This window comes from Cynocephalus volans, chromosome 4, assembly GCF_027409185.1.
Source record: "Cynocephalus volans isolate mCynVol1 chromosome 4, mCynVol1.pri, whole genome shotgun sequence".
Classification (NCBI taxonomy): domain Eukaryota; kingdom Metazoa; phylum Chordata; class Mammalia; order Dermoptera; family Cynocephalidae; genus Cynocephalus; species Cynocephalus volans.
Window position 1 is genome coordinate 98,131,611 of NC_084463.1, and position 23,469 is coordinate 98,155,079.

General features: G+C 51.8%; 1 pseudogene; it reads left to right on the forward strand.

Annotated features, from left to right (window-relative positions):
* Window positions 1-23,469, forward strand: part of LOC134376271 (guanylate cyclase 2D-like) — a 115,363-nt pseudogene that overhangs the window by 72,741 nt on the left and 19,153 nt on the right.

Consider the following 23,469-nt stretch of genomic DNA (forward strand, 5'->3'; position numbering starts at 1 on the left):
ATCCACTCAATGTGTTCCTTTACCACTGAAATTATAATTATAAATATTGTGCAGCAATATAATATAATATGGCATTTACCCTTCTTTTCTTTTTTTATAGCACCTATCACTTTCTAACATTAAAAATGAATCTACTTGCTTATCATGCTTATTGTTTGTTGACTCACACCTCCCTTCTTTTTCTTTTTCATTTGTTGCTGTGGCTCAAGTGTCTAGACCAGTGCCTGAAACATGGAAGGGATTGGGGGTAGATGGCAGGAATCAGGGTGGGGGATGAGGGGTGGAGGGAAGGAAAGGAGGCAGCTCTGGCTCACCCTTCATCAGGACCATGAAGCCGGTGCTCAGTAAATGTTCTTTGAATAAATAATGTGATGTGAAAAAAGCAAAACACAGCACCCACTTGACAAGGTTGTTGTAAAGGTGAAATGAGATGGGGTATGTATGATCCCTAGCACAGAGTGGATACTTAATACACTTAGTAAACATCAGTTTCACCTAGGAGAGAGCAGGTGGAGGAGGGAGGGCTGCATGTCCACTGGACTGAGGTCTCTATGTCCACATAAGCATCCACCCCAAAAGGGAAGATAGAAAAATCGCCATTTTGATTCTCAGAGGCTCAGCGTGGCTTGATCAGCAGAAGCCTGGACCTTCAGCAGCCCTGCCGCTTACTAGCTCCTTGCCTTTGGTCTAATTACCCAACCTCTCTGGGCCATAGTTCCTTTATCTATAAAGTGAGAATAATGATAATACCTGTCTCAGTAGCTTGTGTGAGTAGTGCCCAGCGCAGGGATTGGCACATGGTGGGTGCTCAGTGATGCTGGTGTCTTTAGAGCTTGCCCATCCTTCCTTCCTCCTGGGAGCCCCAGCCAGGTCGGAGCTGTCCGTAGTGCTGAAGACATCCTCTCTCTCCCTCTGTCAGTTCCTCTCTCCTCATTCCCTCCTTCCTTTCTGCATGTGGCTCCCCAGAGCCCTGAGGTCTGAACAGATCTAATTTCCCAAGTGGCTTCTCCAGGTCCCCAAGGAGGTCAGAGAGGAATGAGCCATATATGAGGCACTCCCCAGGCAGGTGTTTCAGAGGCTGACAGACAGCAGGAACGGTGCTGGTGCAGGCTGCGGCGGGAATGGGAGCCCCCAGGCCAGAGACCGCTCTGAGAGCTTGACATCTGAGGACTTGGCACAGGAAGTGTAGGATCTGTGAGGAGGCAGTGAGTCAGCTCCAATCGAGCAGCGTGGCAGGGAAGTCTGCGGGGAGCTTGCCCTGAAGGAAAGCAAGAGGACCAGGGTGGGGCTCAGGAGGGTGGCCTGTGACTGCAGGTGCTGAAGGGGCCCTGACTAGGACAGGAATCCCCCATCCCCCTTTTCTGGGCTCCTATCACCTTCTCTATTCTGTCATTCTTCTGGTAATACAGCTAAAGTCATCTTCATCTTTTTGGGTTATGGTATTAGGGGGTTGACTAACTCCATGAGTTTGGCTCTATGAGCCAAGCAATCTGTGGCTACTTCTCAAGGCCCACCTCCCTGAGTCTAAAAATACAAATAGTCTCCCCCAAGGAGGGTCGCACATGAATCTGTTGTGCCCAGAGTTGGAGGCACTGGAGGCTCGCATACTCTTGGGGGAAAGGTTGGGAGAGGGGACGTGGCCAGCTGTGTGACAAAAATCATCTGTTTCCTGATTTTTATTGACACACAGAGCATCAGAGCTGAAGGATCTTTGGAGACCTAAACATCTAAACCAAGCTCTCCCTATACAGTTGGGAAAACTGAGGCACAGAATAGTGTGAGGACTTTGTCCCACAAATCAGTGGCAGAGCTAGAGCTGAAAGCTGGCTCCTGCCTGGGCCCAACACTGGCCCACTAAGGGCTGGAGCTCTCCATGGGTGCCTGCAGGTTGTTAGCTGCAGAATTCTTGGGGCACTGAGAGTGACCAGCAGGGCCTCAGGCTAGGGGGTCTGCTGCTGCTTTGTCGGACCAAGGGAAGCCAGACCCCTTTCTGTGCCTCAGTTTTCCCATCTGTACACAGAGGAGTTGGTTTAGATGCTTATATCTCCAAGGATCCTTTAGCTCTGATGTTCCATGTGTCAATAAACAGAGATGGCTAGGGAGCAGGAAGCCAAGCTCTGGTCTTAATTCAGTCCTAACTTTTGGTGAGACATTGGACAAATTGCTGTCCAACCCAGAGTCACAGTTTCCTCCTCTGAGAAGGGGGATAAAAAGTCTCAGGGCCTCTGGAAGGACCAGGCAAAGCATCAGATCACAGGTCCTTTGGAAGTACAAACTGAGAGGAGAGGTGGCAGTCATTGTTAGCAGCAGCATGTGACTACGTTCCCGCCTGGAGATGATCGTCTCTTTGCAAGCGCAGGATTTGCCCAGCTGCTCTGCGGTATTCATCTCAAGGGGTGGGATGGAACTCATCCTGGCTGCCAGGAGACCACTTTGAGCACCACAGCAGAAAACGGGGAGGGGGGCCTCAGGGGCTGGCAGAAGAGCAGCTCTATCCAAGTCACCGAATCATGAGCTGGGAGAAGGTCAGCAGGGACTGCAAACTAAATACTTTTATAGATGGGGAGGCTGAGGCCTAGAGTGGGGCAGGGGCAGGACTGGGGCTAAAATTCAGGCCTCCCACCTCCCTGTCCGGCTGTCTTTACACCACAGTGCACCTGCCTCCCTCAAAGATCTAAAGATGGTGATGACAGTGGTGGTGGTGGCAACGATGATGTCTGTTCCATTTAGTAAGTGCCTACTTACTCAACCCCCATCGTACTCTACGTGTTTTTGTTTTCACAACTCTATCAGGTAGCTACTCTTATCTCCATTTTACAGAGGAGGAAATTGAGGCCAGTGAGAGATAAATTTGGGATTTATTTCTTTATGTGATTACAAGGCCCTTCTATTGATGTAATTTGTAAGGAGCTACTCTACACAGACCTTTGCTGCTAACATTTAGACGGCATCCTTTTACTCTCCTGAACTACACTTCCAGGTGCCAGGTTGGTCCCAGCGCTGCCTCCTCTGGGAAGCCCACCATGAGCCCCTCCTCAGCCAACAGGGCCTCCCCACTGGTCCTTTTGCCTACTGTCTGCACTGGTGGCCAGCTTTTTTCTTGGTTGGGACCTGCCTCCCCAGCAGCCTTCCAGTTTCTTAAGGGCAAGATTGGATGTTATTCCTTCCTGGGGCACCCACAGTGGTAGACCACTGGCTGCATACACGGTGTGGGAGAAAGATGGCTGAGTCCTGTGGGTGGAGAACGGGCACAGAAAGGATGCAGGCAGAGGCCAAGCAGGAGTTCCAGGGCCTCCGGATGCACATGAAGGATGAGATGAAGTCGGGAATGTCACAGTCCAGATGTCCTGGTCAAGGAGGTCATGTGCAGGGTAGGGGGTGAGCTGAACAGACACGAGTCAAATCCTATCTTTCTACTAACTCCATGCTCTGTCCCCTTAGTTTCCTCATGTGTGCAATGGGGATAGAAAGGCCTCTTTGTCTGAGCACATCTGTGAGGGAGATCAGAGATGGGTCATGCATTGTAAACCCTTTAGCCACAGCTCCCCACAAGTACACACAATGGTGGAGCTACCCTTACCTGGTTTGTGCTTATGCCACTAGGGCCCATAGAGTCCAGTAGAGTCAAGTGCTGTGGAATGATGCTGGGCTTGGAGAGAGGAGGCCAGGGAGGCTTGGAGGGCACCAGGAGAACTTGGCCTACCTTGGGGGATGAGTAAAGGAGAAAATAATAGTAATAGGTTGAAAAAGTTAGGATTTATTGAACACCTAAGTAACTGTGTGAAATGCTTCGTGTGATGCCATTCAATCATCACAATAACTCTAAAGAGGAGGTTTTACTGTCCACATTTTACAGAGGAGGAGAAGGAGGCTCAGAATGCTTCAGAGGTTGCTGCAGGGTCACTTGCAGGACACAGCAAGTCGGGTCTGGCCAGCTCTGACTCTGTAGCCCGCACACTGAGAGACTAAGCTCCGGCCGGGACTTTGCAGGCTTCACAGGGCCGTGAGCCAGCTCTGGGGCGGATGGTAGGCCCCCAAAGCTAGGGGTGGTTCTTGGACACGATGGGCCCAAGTCCCTCATTTTACCAGTGAGGAGACAGAGGTTCTGTGAGGGGATGTCTGCCTCACAATCACACAGAAAGTGCTGGCAGAAAATTCTAGAAAGAAAACCCCACCTTTATCCCCCTTTCCCAGGTCTGCAGGGGGCCTTGTACCCTGAAGAGTGCTACTGGACACTGCCATTCAGGAAGACACCTGCCTGCACTGCCAGAGCCCCTGGGGGTCCATGTTCTGTCGTCCATGGAAAGCCCCTTCCCTGCCACTTCTCTTTGTGGGCTTTGGGGTGCCCTCCTATGGGCTGGCTCCTTCCCCATCTGGCCTGTGGCACAGAGGCGTTCACCCTGGGGGTGCTGGGCCCCTGGAACTGTGACTCCATCTTTGCCCAAGCCCTCCCCAGTGTGGCTGCCCAGCTGGCTGTGGGCCAAGCCAACTAGGACTCTTTGCTGCTGCCAAGCTCACGGCTGGCTTCTGTGGTCCTCCCTACAGGCTGTGACGCCCCACATGCCCTGGCCACATTTCTGGCCCACAAGAACACCATTGCTGCTTTTGTGGGCCCTGTCAATCCTGCTTACTGCCCAGCGGCAGCCCTGCTGTCCCAGAGCTGGGGCAAGACCCTCTTCTCCTGTGTGTGCCAGGCTCCAGAGGGAGGAAGTGAATTGGTGCCCACCTTGCCTTCTGCTGCCCACATGCTGCTGTCCATCATGAGACACTTTGGCTGGGCTCGTTCGGCCATCATGTCCTCCCACCAGGACATCTGGGAGGCCACAGCCCAGCAGCTGGCCAAAACTTTCAGGATACATGGGCTGCCAGTGGGCTGGTGACCTCTCTGGGACCCGAGGAGCAGGGCACCAAAGAGGTCCTGAAGCAGCTCTGCAGCATGGGCAGCCTGAAAAGTAAGTACAGGCACCTTCCTCCTGTGGGCAGCCTAGAACTTATATGGCCACTGATGGGGAGCTTCCTCAGTGTCAGACACTGGCGCGAGCACTTGACAATGGCCCTGCATTTAACCTCATAGCAGCCCTGTGAGCCAATCCTGCTGAAGTCTCCATTTTGCAGCTTAGAGAAGGTAAGTAACTTGCCCAAGTTACACAGCTGGCAAGGAGTGCAGTTGGATTTTGAGCTCTGATTCAAATGCTGGTTGTGGATTGGGAGCAAAGGTCATTCTTGGTTGTTGTCTGGTAAGATGAAGGAAATAAGAGAATAGCAGTGCCTGAGCCCCTGGAAGGAGTCAGAGCCATTCTTAGTTCTGTGGAGTTAGTCATAACTTTCATGCATTTGTTGATTAATCGATTACTTCCTGCATTTATCAACCTCTGTTGTGCTGAATGCTGGGTTGCAGTGGCAAGCAGGGCAGACATGGTGGCTGGTCTCCAGGGGATGACTGTGTGATGAGACAGGCGTGTAAGCAGGTGGTTCTGACACAGAGGTCAGGGCCATCCCAGGGAGCAGAGGCCTGAAGAGCCAGAGGAGGCATGGGGCTGACCCCTGGGCAATCTGAGGAGACTTCCTGGAGGAGGTGACACTGACCAGTCCTTAAGGAAGTAGTTAGCCAGGGAAAGGTAAGGTGGTGTGGGGTAGAGGAGAGGTGGCAGCTGGAGGGCAGGAAGGATCTTAGAGTAATCTAGACTGGGTTTTTTTTTTCAAATGGTGGGTTGTGGCCCATTTGGGTGGCAAATCAATTTAGTGACTCCGTCAAGACTAGCATTGTAAAAAACAAACAAAGAAACAAACAAAAAACAGTGGAAGAGAAAAAAGACAGAGAAGAACAGAATTGAGTAGCATAAAATAAAATAGAATGGAATAAAATTAGTAGATCTGGCAGTGCATTGCAGGTAGCAAGGGTGAGTGTGGGTCTGTGAAACTCCCTTTTGTTTTACTCAAGTTTCATACACATACTGAGTTTTGTGAGTATTCCAAGGTAAAATGTATTTCTTACTGTGGGGCACAGTCTGCCTGACCCTGGCTGGGTTCTGGGGACTTGGGGAGGAACTGCCTGGGCCTCAGTTGGGAGGAGCCTGAGTCTGGTGGGAGGCAGATGTGTATACAGGATGCAGAGGAGCCCAGAGGCTGGGGAGCTGATCTGTGAGGGGGTGAGGAGGCCTTCACAAAGGAGGTGATGTTAGGGAAGGGCCTGGAAATGAAAAGTTGATTGCCAAATGCAGATGAGGGGGAAAGGCATTCCAGGCAGAGGGGCCAGCTGGTGCAGAGGAGTGGAGGTAGCATGTTAACGGGATGAGGAGGATGGTGAACAGTTCAGTTCTACGTGGCCGGAGCATGGTGGCAGCAGGTGGCGGGGAACCATCACATTCCTTCCCCACTCCTGCTGCAGGCGAGTGAGTTCCAGCCACAGTGCTGGCACTCAGGAATCAGGAGGCAGAGTGGTGAGGGCACCTTCTCTGGAGTCAGATTGCCCACTGCCAGCCCCTCTGGCTGTGTAACCTCAGGCAAGTCACCAAACCTCTCTGTGCTATAGTTTCTTCATAAATGACGTGAGGCTAATCAAAGCCCCTTCTTCATAGGGCTGTGAAGATGAGATGGACTACTGCAGATAAAAGGCTTAGGACAGTGTCCTGCATGTAATGAACACAGTTTGAAATCCATGCTGGTTTTTCCCGTTAAGCAGCTTCCACCCCAGTTGTGTAGACCGGCTCCTCCTTGTGGCCAAATGCAAAACAGCGCTTTCAACTCCCAAGACAAAGGGGCGTTTTGGCAGGAAGCCTGAACAGATGCGACATAGGCCCTGGTTCTGTTTCCACCCCTTCTGCTGGGTCTCTCTCAGAGGCAGCGGGTGGCCTGTGGCTCATGGCCCACACAGCATGGCCACCGGGGCTCAGGCAAGGCCAGGGCTCCAGGCTTTGGCCTTCATGTAATGAGGGGTCCTCAGCCCCCAGCGAGCAGATCCCCCAGCTCCATTTTTCTGGGTTTTATGGAGAAAGGGATTTCAGTAGGAACTAGGGCCACATCCAAAGCAAGGGGTGGCCTTTTTTTGGCTGTAATTGTAGCCTGTGTTTGGGAAGCCAAGAGGGGAAGAGTGAAAAGATGGAGAGAAAGGCCAGTGTGGACCCTTACCTTGGGCAGGGCTTCCTTCTGTCCTGGTGCCTGTGGATACAACTGACCACCTTATTACCAAGGGTTATTATTATTTTAACAAGTCAAAGGAAAATATGTTCATGTCGGCTTAATCTTGAGGATGTCCCCCAGGGCTCCAGTTAAGACTACAAGCTGATGATGAAGTGTATAAGCAAAAAGTGGTCTATAACAGAGTGGAATATTATGCAGGCACAAAAAAGAATGAAGTACTGACACATGTTACAACAGGGATCAACCTGGAAAACATCACACTAAGTACAAGAAGCCAAACACAAAGGACCACATTTGAGTCCACTTCTATGAAATGTCCAGAATAGGCAAATCCATAGAGACAGAAAGTAGATTAGTGGTTGCCTGGGGTTAAGGGGAGAGAGGAATGGGAAGTGTATAAGTCCATTTCTGTTGCTTATAATAAAATACCTGGAACTAGGTAATTTACAAGAAAACAAAATTTATTGCTTATAGTTTCAGAGGCTGGGAAGTCCAAAGTCCAGGGAACACATTTGGTGAAGGTCCTGGTGGTGGCAACAGTGACCAGGGGTCTCACGTGGCAGAAAATAGCAGAGAAGAAAGAGACTAACCTCTCGTGTGCTCTTCTTTCAAAGCCCTCAGAGCAACGCCCCTGACCACCGTTGTCAACCCATTCACCACGGCACGGCTCAGGCCTGCAATGTAATCACCTCCACAAGGCACCACCTTTTAAGTACCATGTTAGGATTTCCCACCCTCAACAGTTACAGTGGGGGTTAAGCTTTTAATATATGAACTTTGGGGACACAATTCAATCAATCCACAGCAGGGAGTGACTGCTAATGGGGGCAGGTTTCTTTTGTGGGTGATGAAAATGTTCTAGAATTATATGGTGATGATTGAGCAAGTTTGTGGGAATATACTAAAACCACTGAATTGTACACTTAAAAGGGTATATGTAAATTACCTCAATTAAAAAAAAAAATCTTTAAAAAAGATTAAAAAAAAAAAAGAAATTACAAGCTGGGAGCCAGCCTGCCTGTGTTCAAATCCTAGTTCCACCACCGTAGTGGTTAGGTATCCTGGGGCAACTCCCTAACCTTTCTGTGCCTCGGTTTCCTCATCTGGAAAAGGAGAGATAATGATAAACACACTTCTTAGTGCTGTTGTAATATTGAACAACTAAACATTTGGAAAAGTACCTTAGGAAAACAGAAAGCTGTCAATAAATGTTAGCAATTGTCAAGGCCAATGGGGTGGGGTCGGGTGGCAGGCTGATCAAAATTACTAGGTGGGCAGGCTAAGAGGGCCATATTAACACAAATCTGTCCTCCATTAAGGAGATTTATTTCACCAGATTGAACACAGACTTGGTGGCCTTGGCTGTTGTGGTTACAAGGGGAGCAGCTTAAGGGGAAATTCCACCAATGGGGAGGGGTGGGGAAGGGGAGAGGAAATAGAGCAGGGCCTGGGAGTTCTGAGCGGTTCTCCAGGGCCACAGAATTCTGGGCTTCAGGGAAGGCCACAGTCAGACTGGGCCTCAGAAGGTGACCCTGCCGTCTCTGCCCCCAGTCGTGGTAATGTGAATGCACTCGGCACTGCTAGGGGGCTTGGAGCAGACTGCCCTGCTGAGCTGTGCTTGGGCCGAGGGCCTGGTGGATGGGGAGGTTGGTCTTCCTGCCTTATGACACGCTGCTCTTCACCCTGCCCTACCACAACTGCTCCTACCCGGCCCTGGGCCACCGTAGACCCCTGCAGGAGGTCTATGAAACAGTGCTCACTATCAGTTTGGAGTCTGGCCCCATAGACACGGCCTTTGCTGCTACTGGGGCAGGTGGAGAGGTGCCTGCCGCCTGGAGCCAGAGCAGGTAGGTCTGTGCAGACGCCCACATGTCCCAGGCCATGGGCAGGTATGCGTGTGCTCCTCACCAACTCCAGACCCACCTGGACAGCCAGCCCCACCTCCACTGCGGACATTTAACCTGTTCCTTTCTGACGATATCTCTCTGTCCAGTTCCTGGGCACAGTCAATCTCTCTCTCTCTCTCTTATATGTGTGTGTGTGTATGTACACATATATGTATATGTATGTGTACAATGATACAAAAAGTTCACGGAAAGATCCATGTTATCTTTTAACTGTATTTTTCCATGAACTTTTTGAAGTACCCTTGCTACCCTTGCATATGTATCTCTCTGTGTCTCTTTTTTCTCGCATTACTCACCCTTTCGGCCTGATCTGTCAGTTCTCCTCTTGCGTCTCTTTTGGTTCCAGTTTTCTATCTTTAGTTCTCTCAATTCCTGTAATTCTCATTTCTGCTCCAGCGGCTCTTTCTCCTGCAGAACTTCTTCCTCTCCTGGCTCCGCATCTCTAGCAAATTGTGGAGATCGGAAGGAGAAAGTGTTGGGAGAGTGGGAGAGTGGGGCAGGGGGCTGGTGTTCTGAGGTCACTGCTGCGGATCTGGAGTGTTCCTGGTGGTCCCGTGGCTGCTGGCTTGGTTTTGGCTTATAGAACTCAGAGGAACTTGAGATTCCCTTGGGATGTCTGCTTCTTGGTGATAAAAAGACAGTCTGGAGGTGGTGACAGGGATGCAGATGCTGACAGAGGGTTGTGCAATCAGCCAATCATCTGACAAATGTGGATTGAACCCCTCTCATGTATCACCATGCCAGGTGTCAGGGACATGGTGATGAACAAGACAGACCTGGCCTTTAAGGAGCTTCCAGTCTGTTAGTAGGAGACAGACAACAACCAAGTAACCATATAACCAAATTCAAATGGTGATGATGCCACTGAGAAAATAGAATAGGATAAAGTGATAGAGAGTGGTCGATATGGAGTAGGGGGCACCAAGAGCTAGGATGGGCAGGGAAGCCCACTCTGAGGAGGTGGCACTCAAGCTGAGCTCTGAATGATAAGGAAGCAGCCAGAGGAGGATCTAGATGAAGAGCAGCCAGGTCGGGGAAGTAGGTACAAAGGGCCCGGGGCAGAGTGAGCTCTGCTGCTGCAGGACCGGGCAGGAGGGAGGGTGCAGTGGCTGCACTGCCGGGTGATGAGGAGAGGCATGGAGAGGAGCCTGGGGCCTGAGCATGTGAGGCATTGTAGGCCAGGATAAGGATCTGAACTTCTTGTAAGTAAAATGAGAAACCATCAGTGGGTTTTAAGTAAGAAATGATTTGATTTGTGTTTTCTAAAGAAATCACTTTGGCTGCATTATGGGGAACAGCGTGAAGAGGGCAGATGAAGCGAGGAGGCCTTAGGAGGCTCCTGTGCGGGCAGGTGAGCCCTGGAAGGGACTCAGACCCAGCAGTAGAGGTGCTGAGAGGTCACGTGGGTTGGGGATAAATTCTGAAATAAAGCCAAAAGGACTTGATGAAGAACTGGAAGAGAAAAAGAAAGGAGTTGGGGTCAAGCCTCTGCTTTCAGCTTAAGAAACCAGACAGGTGGTAGTTTCACTTCCTAACTGGGGAAAAATGGGGAAGAAGTGGGGTTCGTTGTGGCAGAACCAGGTAGAGCCTGCTAGAACCATGAGTTCTGTTTTGGACATATCAGGATGGTTTAAGATGCCTGCGAGACATTAGAGTTGGTGGTGGCCACGATAGTGGTGGACAGGGAGACCGTGAGGGTGCTGAGTGAGGACTGGGGTACTGGTGGGAAAAAAGAGAGGACTGTGTTGGGGGGAGGGAGTGATAACCCAAACAACGGCTGCTGGCAGGAAGGTCAGGACTCAGAGATGTCTGGGAGCCTGTGCCATAGGGTTACAGAGGCTTTCGCTTCCACAGGTGTCCCCGCATTTTGGGACCATCTGTGATGCTGTTGTCCTGCTGGCCTATGCCTTGAGCCACCCTGACAGCCATGGGGCAGGGCTCTCAGGGTCTCACTTAGGGGACCACACAGGGGCTCTGGATGTGGCTGGCTTTAGCCAGAGCATCCAGACAGATGAGAAGGGCAGGAGGCTGGCCCAGTACGTTGTCCTGGACACAGACGGTCAAGGAAGCCAACTGGTCCTCAAACACATCCTGGATACGGGCACATGGCAAGTGCAGCCCCTGGGAAGAGCCATACACTTTCCAGGAGGGGACCCACCAGCCTGTGACTTCAGCTGCTGATTTGACCCCAATATGCTATGCATGAGAGGTAATTCATCATCCACCCACCACTCATCCATCCATCCACCACCCATCCATCCATCTGTCCATCCATCTCTCATTACAGCTGTCCATGTGGACAGTCTTATGGGAGGAGCAGGAGCAGGTATAAAGAGGGGACTTGCCCCTGCATTGAGAAGACAGAACCAACAGTTGTGAAGCACAGGAAGACTAGCAAGGCCTCCTTTCAGAGGAGCAGGACCAAAGTGATTTCAGAGCACGTTCCCATCTCTCGGGTCTCCTGCACTGCACCACAGCCTTGTGACTAGGCCGTTATCCTCCGTGGCCACCACCGGAGAACTGAAGCTCAAAAAGGTGTGGTGACTTGCCCACGGTCACACAGGGAGGCAGTGGCTAATCTCATGCCCCAAGTCTGCTGACTCCAAGTGCAGGGCTCCTTTTCCTCATGACCACTGGGGAGTGTGAGACCAAGAGGGCCACGCCGTTCTGATTCCTGTCACTCATCCATCCAGAGTACCATCCCTGATGCGATCACACTGACACACATGGACACAGGTACACAGAGAGATGAGCACACTAGTATGAGGGGTCTTCAAAAAGTTCATGGGAAGATTAGTATTATCTTCCACAACTCTTTGAAGACCCCTCGTATGTGTATAAACAAGGGCACCCCCATTCCCTGATGCCAAGTCATGGTTACTGCTGTTGGTGGGAAACTCAGGCTCGGCCAGGCTTGCTTATGTCCCTGCCCTGCCCCAGACCTTCTGTGCCCCCCACCCTCCTCCTGACCTAGGATCTGTCGGCTCTCCCAGCACTACTCCAGGACAAGACCGACTCCCTGCATTTCCCCAAACATACGCCGCCCCTTCAGGCCTCCCTTGACTCGGCATCTTCCTCCCCCTCTTCCCTCCTTCCCCGCTCCTCCCGACCATGCCTGGCTAAATCCTATTTGTCCTTCAAGACCAGCTTTGCCCCAAGTTAAGGTGGGGCCCCTCCTCCCCCTGGGCACACCCATCCACATCATGGTCCTAGAGCGCATGTCCTGTGCTGGGGAGGACCAGTACCGTCTGTCTCCCAGGCTAGATGTGAGCTCTGAGAAATCTCTTTGGAGAGGGAGTACCTTGAGGAAGCCTCACCCAACTGTTTATTTGCTGCTCTTTTCTTCCACAATATTGATTGAGGACCTACTGCCCCAGGCACTGTGCTCAGCCTGGTGGTCCTAAACAGCCTCTCTGCATCCAGCTGCTGACACAAGGGCTAGAGTTCGATTCAGTGGAACAGTCAGAGCCCACCCACAGTGAAACAGGCTGCCAGAGCAGGTAGTGAGTGGCCTGTCTTGGGAGGCATGCAAGAAGCAGGATAAAAACTGACAGGGATGTATTTCACAATAGTTGTCCAGCACCTGTCCTGCCCAGGCCTGTGTTAGGTGCCAGGGTCACCAAGAGGAGTAAGACACAGGCCCTGTGTCCAGCTGCTCCTGGGCTAGTGGGAGGGGGCCTGACATGAGGACAGACAAAAGACCACAGTGGGGCCTAGAAGGATCCGTGGGTCCCAAAGCAGGAAGCCCAAGGTGAGAACACAGACAGTGATGCTGGGAATCGATGTCTGTGTGTGATGACCCCTGCACAGGTTGCACTTTCCCAGCCAGGGTCTATGCTGAGCTTCAACCATGGGGAGAAGGCTGGAAGGGGTTTGGGTCCCCATCTCCTAGGGGAGGAACCAAGGGAGTGAGTGCAGGAGTGCAGTGAAGGGGCTGTCCCGTGCTGTCCTCACTGTAGTGACCCCGTCTACCTCCACTGCCCCACAGATGCCCATCCCCTTGGCAGCCTTCTCGCTTTGGTGCTGGCCTGTGTCCCAGTGCTGGCCGGTGTGGCCCTCGCTTGCCTTGTCAGGTGAGACTGTCTGCACCTGGCCTGGCTCTGCTCCTCTGTGCCCCCTGTCCACACGGCCTCAGGGCCCCCAGCACTCCTGCCCAACCTAGAGCCTCGTTCAGGGCTTGACAAGGCCCTGGCTGCATCCTGAGAAGGTCCGTTTGAGACTTGAGGAAGAAACCTGTGACTTGGACAAGACTGTTCCTGAGCTTCAGGCTCACCTGTACGGTGAGGGAGTTGGCCAGCATGGTCCCCCCAAGCCCTTCAGCTTTGAAAATCATCCTCCCTGGGTCTAAATTCATCTGTGTTCCTGAATCCAAACCATCCCTGAACCTCGGGCACATGTAGAAGGGGAGCACCCTTCCACCCCCAGCCCTCACCCCTGGTTCTGGCTGCCCCTTGAGGCCTCCAGGCAACTTGGGACACTGATGGGAAACAACAGGCACCTCAGGCCCTGGGGTCTTCCAGACCGGAGTCTGAGGCTGAGGGGCCGTACAATGCTCAGAACCCTCCCAGCTTAGCTGGGACTGGTGGAGAGACAGAACTAAAAATGGAGAGAATAGGGGAGGGCTCGGAGCCAGAGGCAGGCCCAAAGGGCCAGACCAAGGTGGGGGGCAATGTTTACACCACCCATACCAACCTGTGCTTTCTCTTACTTTCAGAAGCTGCAGCTAGTGCCGGGCCCCCACCAGATCCTGCTGACAGCCCAGAGCTCACCTTTATCCATCGGCCCCTGAGCACACAGGTGGGTGGGCCAGTGCTGGGCTGGGTGGGCAGGCAGTGGGCTGAGGTCCCGTCTAGGCTCTTGACCACACCGGCCCCCTCCAGAGGCTGCATGTGGACAGTACAAGTGAATCAAGAAGTATGGCGGATAGTGGGAACCTGAGGTCAGTGGCTCAGGGATCAGCAAGGAGCCTGCTAGTCCCCCAGGAACCCACTAACATGGCCCTGTACCAGGTGAGGGCCCCTGTCACCCCCATGCCCAGGCTTAGGAGCTGTAGTCAGTTTGGAAGAAGTTGAAGGAGCCCATGGCCTCTTGGACCTCTCCATGCCCCACTCCTGTTATAAAATGGGACACTGAGGCCTGTATAGGAGCAGTGACTTTCCTGGGTCACTCGGCAAGTCAGTGGCAGGGCTGGGAGTGGGAAGCAGGACTCCCGACTCCCGGCCCAGCATGGTTCAAGATCCAACCTTGGGAAACAACCAGTTCCCGGCTTCTCGGCCCGGGGTACTGCCAGCATGATCCACCCCAGGGCCTCTCTCAGTACAAGCGCCAGCCCAGGCCGTCCTCTGTGTGCTTAGGCAAGGTGAGATCCCGGGCCAACGAGGCCCTGGGGTGTGGGGGCAGCACCCAGCCCGAGATAGCCTGCAGGCAGAGGCTGGGCCACCCGCTGACAGGGAGGCTGGAAAGGCAGGGGTTAGACCAGCCAGCTTCTAAGGCTGCTGAGGACACTGCCGCTTCTCAAAGTCAACACTTCACTGATGCTACGATTCTCATATTCTGCTACTCGCACAGCCGATGAGCCAGGGTAACTGCTTCTGCAGGAAGCGCCGTGAGACTCTTGCTCCTCCTTTTCTACCTGGTCCTCTGGGGAATTCCACCTTTTCTCTTTTCTGCCGAAAGGAGGCTTTTTAATGATGTACAAAGCATGTTTTGTCTGCTACTCTGAGCTAGCTGACAGGCTGCAGGTGAGGCTAGGAGGGGAGCGGGGGCTAAGGTTACAGGTAGCCCTGGTCCAGGCCAGGCCAGGGCCACAACCTGAGGCCTCCTCCTTTCTCACCCTCCCCTCTCTCCTTCCCTAGAGCCCCTGGGTCACAGAACACCCTTCCCCACACTTCACAGGGTTGGGGGTGTCGACTTGCCTCAGGCCTGCAGAGCATAGGTGACCTGGAACTAACATGTGTAGATGGGGCACTGACATGCTTTGTATCCACCATGTCACTAGCCCTTGAGCTACAAGTGGGTGTTCTCATCCTCACTTTGCAGATTTGGAAGATGAGTCTCAGAGAACTGAAGTGATCCCCCCTCCCCCCACCCAGGTCACAGAGCTAGAAAGTTCTGGAATTAGGACTGGTACTTGGGTACCTCAGCCAAATCTTGGCCTCTGGCTCTGCCTGGGTCACAGTAAAAGTCCATGTGCTGCTTGCGCTGACGAGGCTGTGCCCGGCTTGGAACACACAGAAGGAACACATTTATGGGGAAGACACTGAGGCCAAGAGAGGTGGTGGGATTTTCCCCAGGTCTCACAGTGGGGGAACAGCAGCAGGTAAACTCTTGTTGTCTTTCCTTGAACAGGGAGACTGGGTGTGGCTGAAGAAGTTTGAGGCAGGCACAGCCTCCTGAGAAAGGTAGGGCATGGAGAGTGGGCGTGGAGAGTGGGTGGGGGACAGGTGCTGCTCAGGAGACCTGTGGAGTATACTAACATGTATAAAGCAAATATATTTCACAGGGCCTACTCTCCAAAGCTCTGTAGTTTCACGTTTAGCCTAACCTTTTAAAATTACATATAGGAATGTTAACCTTGCAAAAGACAGAAAACTTTCCCCAGGCTAAAGTCTCTGATGCAGATATAGAATTGTAACACAGCAAAGTTGCTGGCTCAAGGACAGACAAGTTACTTGATTGTTATGTAAACATACTAAGGAAATTGCTGTAGGAAAAGACAGTATTTGCTAAGAACAAGTTTTTGTTGGTGTATGGACTTAACCTTTTGCAAATTGCATTATGGAATGTCACTTTGTTATTTCACTGCTGTTACCAGCTTCTATTGTTAAACTATACTTAGCCATAACTCCACCTATGTTCCTTTTCTGTAACTTCCTGGTCTGGAGAATAAATACGGGGAGAGAACCGCAGTTCGTAGTTAATTTCCCAAGGAAGGAATGCCTCTCTCTTGAGGGTTCCAGGAAATTAACCCCTTTGGGGTGTCTCACTGCTCAGAGGAAATGGGCTTTGAGTAATCTTTGCATCTCTATCATCCCATGTAAGGCAAAGCAACAGAGACCTTACTGGTCTGGATTGGTCCCTACTCAATGTGGAAGCTTCTGGCCCCAGAGAGGAGGTCATTCCTGTCATCGTGATTGCCACCCCATTGTCAGCACCTCAATCACAGTGACACCATCACTGTCACATTGCACACCCAATATGCTCATCATCATAACCACCAGGACACAGTCCCCTCAATCAGTGCCATCACATGGCACACTCAAAACCATGAGGGGACCTCATCCTGCACCCTCCCTCCACCCATCCATCCATCCATTTATTCACTATTTATTGGGCATCACTTATGTGCCAGGCAGTGTTCTGGGCTTTGGGAATACACAGTGGTGAAGAGAGACAGGGTTCCTTCCCTCAGGAGCTTCTAGTCACTTGTCACCACTAACCACATAAGCACACTCGTCCCCAAGATCGTCACCAGCCAGACAGGCACTGTGGGATGGAGGACAGAGCACAGGGTTTGAGTTGGGAAGACCCCAGTGGAATCCTGCCTCCTTGGAACACTTAGCTTTCCTGTAAGACAGAGCCAATGATATCCACCTCCAGGGGACTTATGAGTATTGGAGGGAGTATATGAAATAGCTTAGAACTGTTATTGGCAAGCAGTATGCCTTTGATAAGTGGTGAAATTTATTATTTCCAACATCACCACTATCTGAAATAAAGTTTGGAGAGATTAAGTGACTGGAGGTTAAGTTAAGTATTTCCCAGTAGGAATCTTGCAACTGATGTGAGTAGATGTTTCTTAAAAGAAAAGGTCCTATATGGGGTCACGTAAGTTTGGAAATTGCTTGGGTTAGCCATAGGACTTCTCAGAAACTTTAATATGCTGTTCCGTTTATCTATCACTGTGTAACAACTTATCCCAAAATGTAGTGGCTTGATACAACAACTACTTGATAATATCTTACAATATTATGGGTAAAAAACTTGTGCAGGACTCAACTGGGCAATTCTTCCTTTCTGCTTTGCATTGCTGGGGGATCACTCAGTGGTATTCAGCAGGTAAATGGGCTGTCAGAGGTGGGCAAATGGCCCGCAGGCCAGATCAGGCCCACTACCTGCTTTTGTAAATAATGTTTTATCAGAACACGGCCATGCTTGTTCCTTTCTGTATTGTCTATGGCTGCTTTTGAGCTACAGTGGCAGAGGGGACGAGTTGTGACCAAGACCATGTGGCCCGCAAAGCCTAAAATATTTACTATCTGGACCTTATAGAAAAGTTTCCTGATTCTTGGTCCAGAGGGCCTAACGTGGCTTCTCTCACATGCTCCGTGCCCTGGAGCAACAGTGGAAGACTGGGCTGAGCTGCGCCCAATTTCCTGTCTATGTAGCCTCAGGGTCTCTCCACATGGACTCTCCAGCACCGTGACTCAGAGCAGGACTTCTTACCTGGCAATTCAGGACTCCAGCAGAGAACATCCTAAGAGACAGGAGTTGGAAGCTTCCAGAAATGTACAAGACCATTTCCACTGTATTCTATTGATCACAGTAGTCACAGAGGCTGTTCAGATTCAGGGGGAGGGACAGAGTCCCACATCCTGATGCAAGAGTGCAAAAGATTTGGGGCCATTCTTTTTGAAAAAAAATAAGAAATTTATTTATTTTTTAATTGAAATGTATTGTTTGTACATATTTATGGTGTATGGAGTTATATTTAATACATATATACAATGTGTAATGATTAAATCGGGGTAGTTAGCAAATTCATCACCAAAATTTTTTGTTTCTTTGTGATGAGAAGATTTGAGCTCCTCTCTTCCGGCCATTTGAGGACATACACTAAATTATCGTTAACTACAGATGCCTAGCACTGCTGTACACGGCTAGAATGTATTTTCCCTATCTAGCTGTAATTTTGCGTCCATTAACAGTCTCTCACTATCCCCCCTCCCCCGTCCCCTTCCCAGTGAGGCCATTCTTAAACTGCCACATATGCTAACGTACTTGTGAAACTCTAGGAGAGGACAGTATGCAGGTTTCCCCTACTTAGTTGACCCTTGAACTGTTTTTGTGGGGAGGGCTATGCTAGACATGGGTTCCATCTTTCGTGCCTTGGCAAATGCTAGTGTCCCTGGTTGGGATCCAGCTTCCTAACTTGCTGGGCAGCTGTTGGGGAGGCTACTTTCCACTTATGCCTGCCTGATCCCTTCTGCTCCTTCCTCCCTCTTCAATCCCTTAGTCATGGAGGAGAGAATTTATAGGGTTTTCAAGTCACGGTGTCACCTTGGTTAGGACAGGCCTAGATTCCTATTCTGTGGAGTTGGCTACAGCTCATGCACTTAGTCATCCATGGTATTTCCACTCACGTGTTCACTCATTCATTCATTCTTTCACCCACCCATCCATTCATCAATCCATCTGTTCATCCATCTGTCCATCCATCCACCCACCACCCATCCATCCATCCATCTATCTATCTGCTCATCCAACTGTTTATCCATCCATCTATTTCTGATGTCTCTCTGTGCTGGGTGCTAAGTACTGGGAGCCTAGATGTGGACTGTGCCTGGTCCAGCCCTCAGAGGGCCCCTGGGTGCTGCTAAGGTGCCCATTGCCCCAGCAGATGTGGGAGCTGAGGCATGAGAATGTCGCTGCCTGCCTGGGCTTTTTCGTGGCCCCTGGGGTCAATGCTCTGGTGCTGGAGCACTGCTCCCAGGGCAGCCTGGAGGATCTGCTGTGGAATGAGGCCCTGTGGTTGGATTGGACCTTCAGGGCCTCCCTGCTGGTTTGTTTGATCCATGTGAGGACCATCCCTGGGCCTGGAGCTGTGGGGACAATGCGGAGGGCAGGGAGAAAAGAGATGCGTGGATTTCCCACAGCCGGGCTCTTTGCACCTTTCCTGACAGAAATATCTGAACAGTGTAGCAAAGGGGGAGGGAAGGCAGGAAGGCTCCCTGGGGCCTGTGGGAATTCTGAGAGGACCAGGGGCCCCTTTCATTCACCCCAGACTGAATGGCCCCCATTATGTCCTCCCCAGGGCATGTGGTAACTGCACCATCGACACTTCTCTCATGGCCACCTCAAGTCCCGAAACTGTGTGGTGCATGGATGCTTTGTGCTCAAGGTCACTGACTGTGGTTATGCAGAGCTCCTGGATGCTCAGTGGGCTCCCTGACCCCAGCCAGCCCCACAAGGTCAGCTCAGGGGTGGGCGAGGGGCTGGCAGTAGGTTCTGAGGCCTCTGTTTAAACCAGGTGCTGGGAGGCAGGGGCCAAGGGGGGAGATCTCCAGTCATCTGGCACTTTCTGTGGTGTGACCTTGAGATCATCTCTTTGCCTCTCTGAAGTAGGCTCTTTACCTGTGAGTCAAGGAGAATAGACACATCTACACCCTCTCAGGGAATACGGAGGGCTGAAGACACCCAGGTGTGATGCGCCTGGCCCAGCTTGGTGGTCAGTGGGTGACAGCGGTGTGGCCCTGCCCTGTGATTGCAGAGCTGCTGTGGACAGCTCCCGAGCTGCTGGGGGTCCTGGGGATATCTTCAGCATCGGCATCATTCTGCAGGGGGTGCTGACTCGAGGCCCACCCTACTGCTCCTCAGGGCTGTCAGCGGACAGTGCGGTATCCTCCTCCCCATCCTTGGCCTGTCCCTGGCTGGAGTCCTTAAACAGCTGGGAAGCTCTGTGACCACCAGGAAATCTGAGCCTGAAAATAAACACATACACACACATACCTAAAGTTTGACCATGAGAACTGGGTTTCCCCGACTTAAGCCAGACAGCCTTCAGCAACTCTGCAGAGATGGCAGCTGACCAGCTTCAGGGGCTGGAGACATTGGCTTCTGGGTGGAAGCCCCTGGCCCCTTCCTTCCTCCTCTAAATGTCACTGCCTTGTCTGCAGGTGCTCATGCCCTAACCATACCTCCCCTCCAAGCCCAGCACAGACTTTGTGTCTGTACAGATCTCATTCCTACCTCAGCTTATCACCGACTACAGTGTGACTTTGTACAAATCACTTACCTCTCTGAGCATTGGGTTTTTTATCTTTAAAATGGGTACCCAATAAAAAACGTGCCGGACACCCAGTCCCCGATTAATGTGGCCAGGCTGCTCAGTATTTGAGGGCTTGGTTCCCTAACTGGGTGGGGCTCCTTCAAGAGCATCTCTGTGCCCATACTTTTGGGTGTACAGGGTAATCACTCCCACCTTCTCCCTTGTCACCTGGCCTGTAGACATTTTCTCTCTGGTGGCCCCAGTACCAGGGCCGAACTTCAGAAATGTTTCTTCCCTTCCAAGTTCTCTGTCAGGCTCCCTGGACCCCAGGCTGCCCTTCCAGTTGTCCCTCTGCTGCCTCTGCCCAGTCCTGGGGACCTGTCCTCATAGATACCCGGGCACCTCAGCCCGCAGTGCAGGGCAGTGACAGAGAGGAGCCCACCGTCCCCTCCCACTCCTGATGGATAATCTTTAACTCGTAGGAGGCCTGGCCCTGCTTCCTTTCTCTACCAAAGCACTGCCCAGTAAATGATGAGCATTCCAGGCTCCAAATTTATGAGGTGGGGGAGTGGGAAGGAGAGGGGGACCATCAGGCCATTTGTTCTACCCTCCTCAGCTGCCTCCCCCATATCTGCTGCTGAGAGAGCAAAGGACCAGCCAGATGGTGTCTGCAAGCCATGCTGCCAGTGCAAGGCCCTCCAGGCCAGGCTTCATCAGGTTTTCACGCAGGGACCCAGGCCTGGAACTCTCTGGCCACCCTTAGATGGGCTGGCAGTCCAGGGCCTGCTGCTTCCTGAGTGTGCTTTCCCCGGCCTCAGGGAGTACAGAGTTAACAGCACAGGCTTGGGGGGATGCAGACCTAAGCCCAGCTCTACACCAGTTGTCTCATGACTTTGAGTTAATCTCTTTTAAGCTCTAAGCCTCAGTTTTTTTATCTGTAAAATGGGGACCCTGATGCCTGTCTTCCAGAGCAGCTGTGAGGATTCACTGAGATGCTTTTTAAAGTGCCTGGCACCCAGCAGGTACTCAATAAATATCTGCCTGAGTGGTTTTAGGGGTGCGCTAATGGGGAATCCCAGGTTCTCTCCTGACTCTAACATCTTTCTAAGACCCTGAGTGCGCAGGGCCTTTTGCAGTCTTCAAAGCACTTTCATATGCATTATTCCACTGGACAACCCTATTCAGAGATGAGTTAAGTGAGGGGAAGGGACTTCTTGGTGGGGAAGCAGTGGGACTAGGATTCAGGCAGAAGCACCCTGATCCAAGCTGAGTGCTCTTTCCCTAAGCTCTCTTGTCATCCATGGAGCATCCACCCAGAGCCCGGCGAGGCCACACAGAGCTGGGTGTGCAGCTTCCTCCACCAGCTGTCACCACGGTTGATCAATCACAGTGACACATTGGGTGTGGACAGCATACCTGGTGCAGAGGGAAACCTGAACCAGCCCAGCCTGGGGCAGTGGTTCCCTGCATGTGCGCATATGAGGACTCCATTTTAGTGTCAAAAAAGGTTGGAGCCTCACATGATACTATTTGACTTTTAATATCTGCACACTGAGAAAATACCCAGTGACAAAATCTGCTCTAAAATCAACAACACTTTGAAATGGGTCTGTATTTTCTTCATCACAATGCCATCTACATACTTTTGAAAAACTGTTGTGCGTGTGTGTATGTGATGAGTTACTAGTCCCATCCACACACACACTCCTTTGTAAGCACAGCTTCCCAGACCCTATACTCAGAGGCTCCCAGGATCTGATGCCTGCAGGCTGGGAGCCTCTGGGCAGAGGAAATCATGCAGGCTGGGGAGAAAACAGGCCTGGTTCTAGTGTCTGCTTTTTACTGGCCCTATATGGGTGTCCTACCTCACCCCCAGGAGCCTCAGTTTCCCTGTTGGTAAATGGAACAGTGACTCATCCAAGACGGAGGCCAAGAAAGGGATGGGAAGGGGACTGAAATCCAGAAAGAGATTTCTTCTCACTGGCTTCAAGGGCTGGGGTCCCCCTCAGAGATTAACCTGTTATGCCTCATAACCTTATGAGGTATGTACTATTATTATGCCCATTTTAGCTGGTTAGTTCAGTTGGTTAAAGCAGGTGCTGATAACACCAAGGTCTAGGGTTTGATCCCTGTGCTGGCCAGATACCAAAAAATAAAACAAAAAAATCCTGCTGAACTATTATGCCCATTTCATATGTGAGGAAACTGAGGTTCAGAGAGAAGATATAACTTGTACAGAATATAAACACATAATCTAGAAGTCCCATTCAAATCTGCTGACCCCAGAGCCTGGAGCCCAGCTCCTTTCCAGTCTACTTTAGAATCTCTTGGCTCCCTCAGGCTCCCGACAGCTTCCCAAGGCAGCATTATTTTCATCAGTTGTTAGGTGGGGAAACCGAGGCACAACATGATGGCAAGTGGCAGAGCCTGAACTAGAACACTGGTCTATCTGATCTTGATTTAGTGGTCTTCACCTGAAAGCCATGTGCTCATAGGAAATGTTTACCTCACTTTGCCTGGGGACAGGAAGATCCCTGGCAGGGGTGTCTTGGGGAAATGAGATGATGACGGTAAGCAGGTAGTCTCGCCTCACACTTGTGGGGAGCGGCGGCAGTCTCCGAGTGGTAGGACTGAGGAAGGAGCCACAGTGGCAAGGTTTCAAGCGCACTGGTGGGCATCACTGGCAGCGGGGCAGCAGCAGTTGTTGCAGGGCTTGGGGTGGGACAGAGCCTGCCAGGAGTCTGTCATCTCCCTGAGCACCGCTCTTGAGAAGGCAGTTTATTAAGCTCACTTCACAGATAGGGAGACTGAGGCTCAGAGAGCTCACTGTCTTCTCCACCATCTCATAGAGAGGTTATGGCAGATCCAGAATTCAAACCCAGCTCTACAGGTTCCCAGTCTGAGACCCTTTCCCCGGTCACACTTGGGGCAGACCCAGGAAAGCAGCAATTCTGTGTCCACTGCCCAGCCACACCCTGGGGCAAAGATGACGGGAGTCAAGGAGTATCCTCAGGGCCCGATCCTCACACCCCCATAGGTCTGCCCTGCCCTCAGCCCCTCCCGTGAGCCCCCCGGGGACCTCAGGCCTGCTACCCACACAGTGTTCATTGCAGAAATCACCAGGAAGGTGGCGTCGCCCTCTCTGCTGTGCCAGCCGCTGGTGTCCCTTGGCCACGGGCCGCCCGAGTGCATCCAGCTGATGAAGCAGTGCTGGGAGGAGGTCCCAGGGGACAGACAGAGCCTGAGCCAGGTCTACACCCAGGTCAGCACTCCCGAGGGCCATGTGCTCATAGGAAATGTTCACCTCACTTATCCCGGGGCCAGTCCCACCCTGGCCCTGGGTCCTGGAAACACTGTGTGGTAAGGGGGCACGGGCCAGCACCATCCCGTCTGAAGTCCACCCTCTGAGCAGAGCTTCCTCAGAACCACGGGTCC